Source organism: Crinia signifera, chromosome 11, assembly GCF_055691185.1.
Source record: "Crinia signifera chromosome 11, ASM5569118v1, whole genome shotgun sequence".
NCBI classification, from domain to species: domain Eukaryota; kingdom Metazoa; phylum Chordata; class Amphibia; order Anura; family Myobatrachidae; genus Crinia; species Crinia signifera.
The window spans coordinates 38,516,008-38,522,688 of record NC_139227.1 but is presented as its reverse complement, the minus strand read 5'-3'; the positions used below and the strand labels follow the sequence as shown (position 1 = coordinate 38,522,688).

Below are 6,681 nucleotides of genomic sequence, written 5' to 3'. Positions count from 1 at the left end.
TTTATCTTTAGTGTTAAGTTTTTTTAAATCCTCCTTAACTAATTCATAAAACATCTCCATATGGTGTCCTTTTGATTCTATAGGGAAATATTTAGATGGCAAAGCCACGATAGGTTTAGAAGTGGTTGATTCGTTAAATGGATTTTTTAGGAAATGTCTCTCCAAAGTTAACCTTCTGATATATTTGTTTAAGTCTACAAATAACTCAAACTTGTCAGAATGTTGGTCCGGTGCAAATTTAAGGCCCTTGCTCAATACCTGGATCTGGGATTGAGAAAGGGTCTTCTTTGAAAGGTTGACGATTCCTGTGTCGAGGGTTCTCCCTGAAAGTGGGTTACCCTTTTCTTTTTTGGGGAGTTTTCTGCCACCCCTCTTTCCCCTTCTCCTAATGTTCTTTTGATACTCATAGGGGATTCTAACCTCTGGTATAGGGTTTCTTTCCCTTGTGTGTGAGGAAATATAGAACTCCTCTCTTCTAAAAAACGACGACCTGGGGAAGGAGATCTTAAGCTTTCATATCTATTGTGGGTCTCGGGATAATAGTCTTTTCTTAATGTGGTATCATATCTATCTCGATCTTTCCTCTCATAATGTTTTCTATATGCTGGGGATCTGTATCTATTTCTCTCAGGTCTCTCCTGTCTTCGGTAGGAATTTTTTCTTTTTTGGTAGGAATTCTTTCTATAGGGGGTATTGTATTCCCTTCTATTTGTAAAAACCTCATCATTACGGTCTTGATAGTTCCTGGAGAATTTACGTGGTCGTGGGGGGTAAGAGCTAAACTCATTACCGGGTTGTGTCCAATTACGTACCATTCCTTTTTCATAGTCATGTTTATCTCTAGCAAACTTTTTTTGTTTCCTAGAGATAATATCCATTTCTAAGCTATCAATTTTTCCTTGGAGATCTACAGCATCTCTTTTAAAATCCTCATTATCTTCAAATTTAATCAAGGAAGATTCCAGTTTTTTAATATCATCCTCATATCTACTCAGTTCTTTTTTTCTCTCGTTGGTTATTTTAAAAAGAAAGAAAATAAGAAAAAGTTCTTTAATTAAGGATCAAAAAACAGGTACTCTTATCCCCTAAATAATTAATTGATCACAGAATAGCTTATAAATTAACAATATATATGCGATATAGTAATTAATGCACTTTATTTGCAGTAACTACTTTCAGTACACTTTGAAAATACAGTGTGAATAAAAATTATCCCTACTACTCTACAAGCTAAAAACAACTTTAATTCAATTAAGGTATGCCAAAGTATTTATTTATTCATAATTTGCATTCCTGACAAAGTTCTTATTGAAAATCTCAATGATTTAATAATTGTCAATGCCAACAGACTCCTAGTCATTTCTTCTTCTCTCATCCTCTTGTTTTGATTCCCTTCTGTTCGCCATCTCTGTCTTTTCCATTGTTGTTTAATCAAAAAAAGATTGTAAAGTATTACTAATGTCTTTCCTATTTTATGTATTTACAATCATGCTCTATTTTTATAGATTCATACTATAAGTATCAATCCCCTGATGAAGTCTCATAAAGAGACGAAACGCGTCGGGTACTTGGTATGATCCTGATTCAAAGAGAATACTCCTTTTCCAAGAGCACTTGCATTTTATGTGTTTTATAAATAAATGTTTTATACTTAATGAGAAGTCTTGGATAATAATAATTTTTTTACATTGATTGGAAAGACATAACATATTATATTGTCTAATCCCTGAAGGGCGCCTAAATAACACTATTGGGTTGTATATATATATATATATATATATATATATATATATATATACACACACATACATACACACTCACATCTATAAATTATAGATGTGTGTGTGTGTGTGTGTGTGTGTGTATATATATATATAGAGAGAGAGAGAGAGAGAGAGATTGTAGGGGCTCTGCGCACACTAAATTAACTGATATTAATAAATAGTGGAGATTTGGTTCATGAATTGATCAATGCATTAAGCCTGCAGCCCCCAGCACGGGACCACACTTTTCTGCAGGTCCTAACACTATTGCTAAAAATGGCTACAATACACATAGCTATCACATTAATGTTTGAAGGGGGCTGTCCTGTGAAGGGGGCTGCAGACTTAAATGCATTGATCAATTCATGAACCAAATCTCCACTGGTTATTAATATTAGTTAATTTAGTGAGTGGAGAGCCCCTACAATTTCTGTTTAAACAATGTGGTCACAAGCCATAGGGCACCCCAAAATTAGGAAAGTGTAGATGTTTAGTGTATTATATATATATATACGATACGCTTGGTTATCAGATGACAATAAAAACCAGTTGATGATTTACTATTTGGTGAGTGCCCTCTTCAATTTCCCAATATATATATATATATATATATATATATATACACACACACACACACACACACACACACACACACACACACACACACACACACACACACACACAGTGTTACACATGTGTGTGTATGTGTGTATATATATATATATATATATATATATACCTTGTGGGGTTGCGACCTGGCACTCTCCGGTCCCTTTTGCAGCTGCCCCGGTGCCTTCTCATAACATGAACAGCAAAAGAACAGTCTCTGTCTCTGTCTCACCACACGCTTTTGAAAAAGGAGCGCAGCTCCGAAACGTTAAGCCTTTTCTGCTCAAATACACTTATTTGAAAAGACCTCTGAGTGCCGCCAATTCTTCTTTTGCTATATATATATATATATATATATATATATATATGCACATGAGATAATTACCTGTCAGCACCTCGCTGAAAATGATAAGGTCACAGGTGGCGACTAGCATCCTATGTTAATATAATTTATTATTTGGTTACTAGCTAAAGTACCCAGGGTTTATCGCTTCATGTTATTAAGTTATCAATGAGTTTGATGTAACTGACAACATTGAAATAATAATTAGCAGCTTAGCAGCTCTTCCAACACACCCATGAGGTGGCTGCCGTGTGTCGTTTTTGTTTTTGGGGTGTCGCCAGTAGCCCTAATCCCCAGTTTTTCCTTCTGCTCAGTTCTATAATATGACGCCACGTGAGATTTAATGTGGAGCTTCAGCTAATAACTGCCACATCACGTTACCTCCTTTATTATGACCTTACTGAGTGACGCATCTTCTTCTACAGGTTTTTGGAGGTGGTCTCACTTTTTCAGTTTCTTCGATGCTGTTAGTAAAAGCCGGATTGAGTCTAAATCGCTTATTACTTCCATACTCTTCTTGGCGTCTTCTTTTCCCGATTTTTGGAAAAGGTGTGAACTCTCCATCCTCCAGGCACTGTATGAGATGTGGCCTCATTAATGGACGGTTGTATCGGCAGATGGGCATGTCTCCGGTGAAGAGGAACTCCACAGCATTCGCTATAGCAAATACTCCACAATCAAATGAGTATGGGTCCTGTTTCTCCACATCCAGGAGTTTGATGTTTTTCAGGATGTCCTTTGGAACGACAGCCCCATAGAGATCTTTCAGTTGTCTGCTAGCCATGGGGGTAAGCCGCCATGTAGCACTGTCTGCAACTTCTATCCGTCCATTCCGAAAACAAGACATAAAGCAGTGGCGGATATCTGTATTTGGGTGTAACTGTACTGCAAGCCCAGAGACGGCATCAAAGGAGCCATACGCACCTTTCTTAATAGGTTGCAGTCCCTGTACATCAAATTGCTGGCGCAGTATTTGCTGAGCAGCTTCAACAGCGCTGAAAGTCATACGGCGGCCCTGCAGAATCTTACGTCTGTCTTGTTGTGTCAGCCCAAAATGAGGCAGCCACATTTTCTGTGGAGGTTTAGTAGTAACCGGTTTAGGAGTAACCCGTTTAGAAGTAACCCGTTTAGTAGTAACCGGTTTAGGAGTAACCTTGAATTTAAAGAAATTAGAAAATGCGTTATACAGCGACGCCACATTTTCTGTAAAGGTTCCAAGAATTAACTTGAATTTAAAGCAATGAGAAAACACGTGTATACAGCTACAAAGCTACCAACACCGCTCACTCTCATCCAATGAGTGATTGTCCTGTCCCAAGCAGGGCCTTTTCATTCACTCCTGCTGTGACATCACAAAGGCTGTTTGTGACATCATCAGCATCACCCTGCCTGGTTTCTTCCACTGAATGTAATGATTTCTGTGCCTTATCATAAAGTTTAATAACAATATAGGGCAGGGATGGGCAATTTTGGCATATATATACACATGCATATGTGTGTGTGTGTGTATATATATATATATATATATATATATATATATATATATACACATATGTGTATGTATACACATATATAGATAATGCATAGCCTAAAACAAAAGTCAGCAAGTCTAACTGTTATAAGCGGGATCCGTGCTTGAGGGATCCTTCCTGCCTTCTTCCTCCGGGCAGCCTGCGCACCAACCAATCAGGGTGCCGCAGGCTGCAGTTTCATACATCATTGGACAGCTGAGTCGTCGCTCAGCTGTCCAGACTAGCTCTGCAGCAGGCACCTGACGTGAGCTGTCAGAGTGTGCGCTACTGCGATAGGGTAGGGAGGGCAGCGGCGCGGATCAGACACAGCATCTGATCTGAGTGGCAGCTGCAGTAGTCGCATGGCGCGGGGGTGGGGGGTCCGGGGTTTCTTGCTGTGGTGGCCGGGGTTAGTGCTCTCTGTGCCCCCCCTGATGGCTAACGCCCGGCGGCAAATGTCTCCATTGCCTCCGGGAGTTACGCCACTGCCCCCATGTGTCCTGTATCAGACCAGAGGAGCTGTCCTTTTTTAAAAGGAAAATAAAAAAAAGGTGTTTTTATTTTTCTCTGCAAGGGCTGTTAAATGTGCTGTATTAGTCCAGGGGTGAGCCAAGAGTGCCGTATAATTCAAGTGGTGTTAGTAAAGTCTGCTGTATTATTCCAGTTGTGCTGCTCTTTTTTTTTTTAGCTAAAAGAATAAAAGTTTTTCTTTTTTTTTTACTGTAGGAATGTTGCCATGTCTGCCGTATAATTCCATGTGTGCCGTATCAGTCCAGGGGTGCTGCCATCTGTGCCGTATAATTCCATGTGGGCTGTATCAGGTCAGGGATGCCCGCATGTGTGACGCATAATTCCTGGGGTGAGCCAAATGTGTCATATAATTCATGGGTTGCTGCCAAGTCTTCTGTATAATTCCTGGGGTGCTGCTAAGTGTGCTGTATCAGTCCAGGGGTGATGCTAAGTGTGTCGTATAATTCCAGGGGTGAGCCAAGTCTGCTGTATAATTCAAGGGGTGCTGCCAAGTGTGCCATATCAGTCCAGGGGTGAGCCAAGTGTGCTGTATAATTTATGGGGTGCTGCTAAATCTGCCATAGTTCTATCCCAAATGGCAGTTGCCTTCCCCAGTTGGAGAAAGACATCAGAGTGAGAGAGTGATCACCACATCATTCCCATTGGTCCCATTTGGGATAGAACTACGGGGGAGGATAAGCAGTCCCTAATTCTTTATTGGTATTGCATCTACATATGATCGAATGCACATCGACTACTACACAAAATAATTCACCACACACGATATTGGATCACCTCCTAATAAACAATAGGAGACATCAACCTTTTGTCCAGAAGCATCTGGCATACATAATTTACTCGTTGAAGACTTATACATTGTTTCCCCTGATGAAGTCTTGACTGACGAAACGCGTTGGTATGTATAACATGTTTCCAGTAACAACTTGAAGATTAATAAACAAGTTCTGGATGAATACACGTTGTTGGCTTCACTTGACATTGGATCTACATATTTATGGACTGTTTTCCGTTTTTAATAGGCGCCATACCATAAGTGGGTGTTATTATTGTTGTAATTGTCTCCTAACCCTCTGGGGACATTGTGGTAAGGCAGCCAACCTTAAAAGGTTCTTTAGTCTGTATAGCGCGAGTGGATTATTGGCTTTTGTCTTTTATATATATATATATATATATATATATATATACACACACATACATACACACTCACTCACATCTATAAATTATAGATATGTGTGTGTGTGTGTATATATATATATATATATATAGAGAGAGAGAGAGAGAGAGAGAGAGAGAGAGAGAGAGAGAGAGAGAGAGATTGTAGGGGCTCTGCGCACACTAAATTAACTGATATTAATAAATAGTGGAGATTTGGTTCATGAATTGATCAATGCATTAAGCCTGCAGCCCCCAGCACGGGACCACACTTTTCTGCAGGTCCTAACACTATTGCTAAAAATGGCTACAATACACATAGCTATCACATTAATGTTTGAAGGGGGCTGTCCTGTGAAGGGGGCTGCAGACTTAAATGCATTGATCAATTCATGAACCAAATCTCCACTGGTTATTAATATTAGTTAATTTAGTGAGTGCAGAGCCCCTACAATTTCTGTTTAAACAATGTGGTCACAAGCCATAGGGCACCCCAAAATTAGGAAAGTGTAGATGTTTAGTGTTTAGTGTATTATATATATATATATATATATATATATATATACACACACACACACACACACACACACACATACACATACACACACACACACACACACACACACACACACACACACACACAGTGTTACACATGTGTGTCTATGTGTATATATATATATATATATATATATATATACCTTGTGGGGTTGCGGCCTGGCACTCTCCGGTCCCTTTTGCAGCTGCCCCGGTGCCTTCTCATAACATGAACAGC

General features: G+C 39.4%; 1 long non-coding RNA gene across 1 annotated transcript; it reads left to right on the top strand.

The window, feature by feature from the left end:
* The first annotated feature begins 1,187 nt into the window (after positions 1–1,187).
* LOC146045584 (uncharacterized) lies at positions 1,188–1,661 on the top strand. Its single transcript, XR_014465481.1, has 2 exons — positions 1,188–1,256; positions 1,506–1,661. It is a non-coding gene; the product is annotated as an uncharacterized LOC146045584 (long non-coding RNA).
* Positions 1,662–6,681: the final 5,020 nt, after the last annotated feature.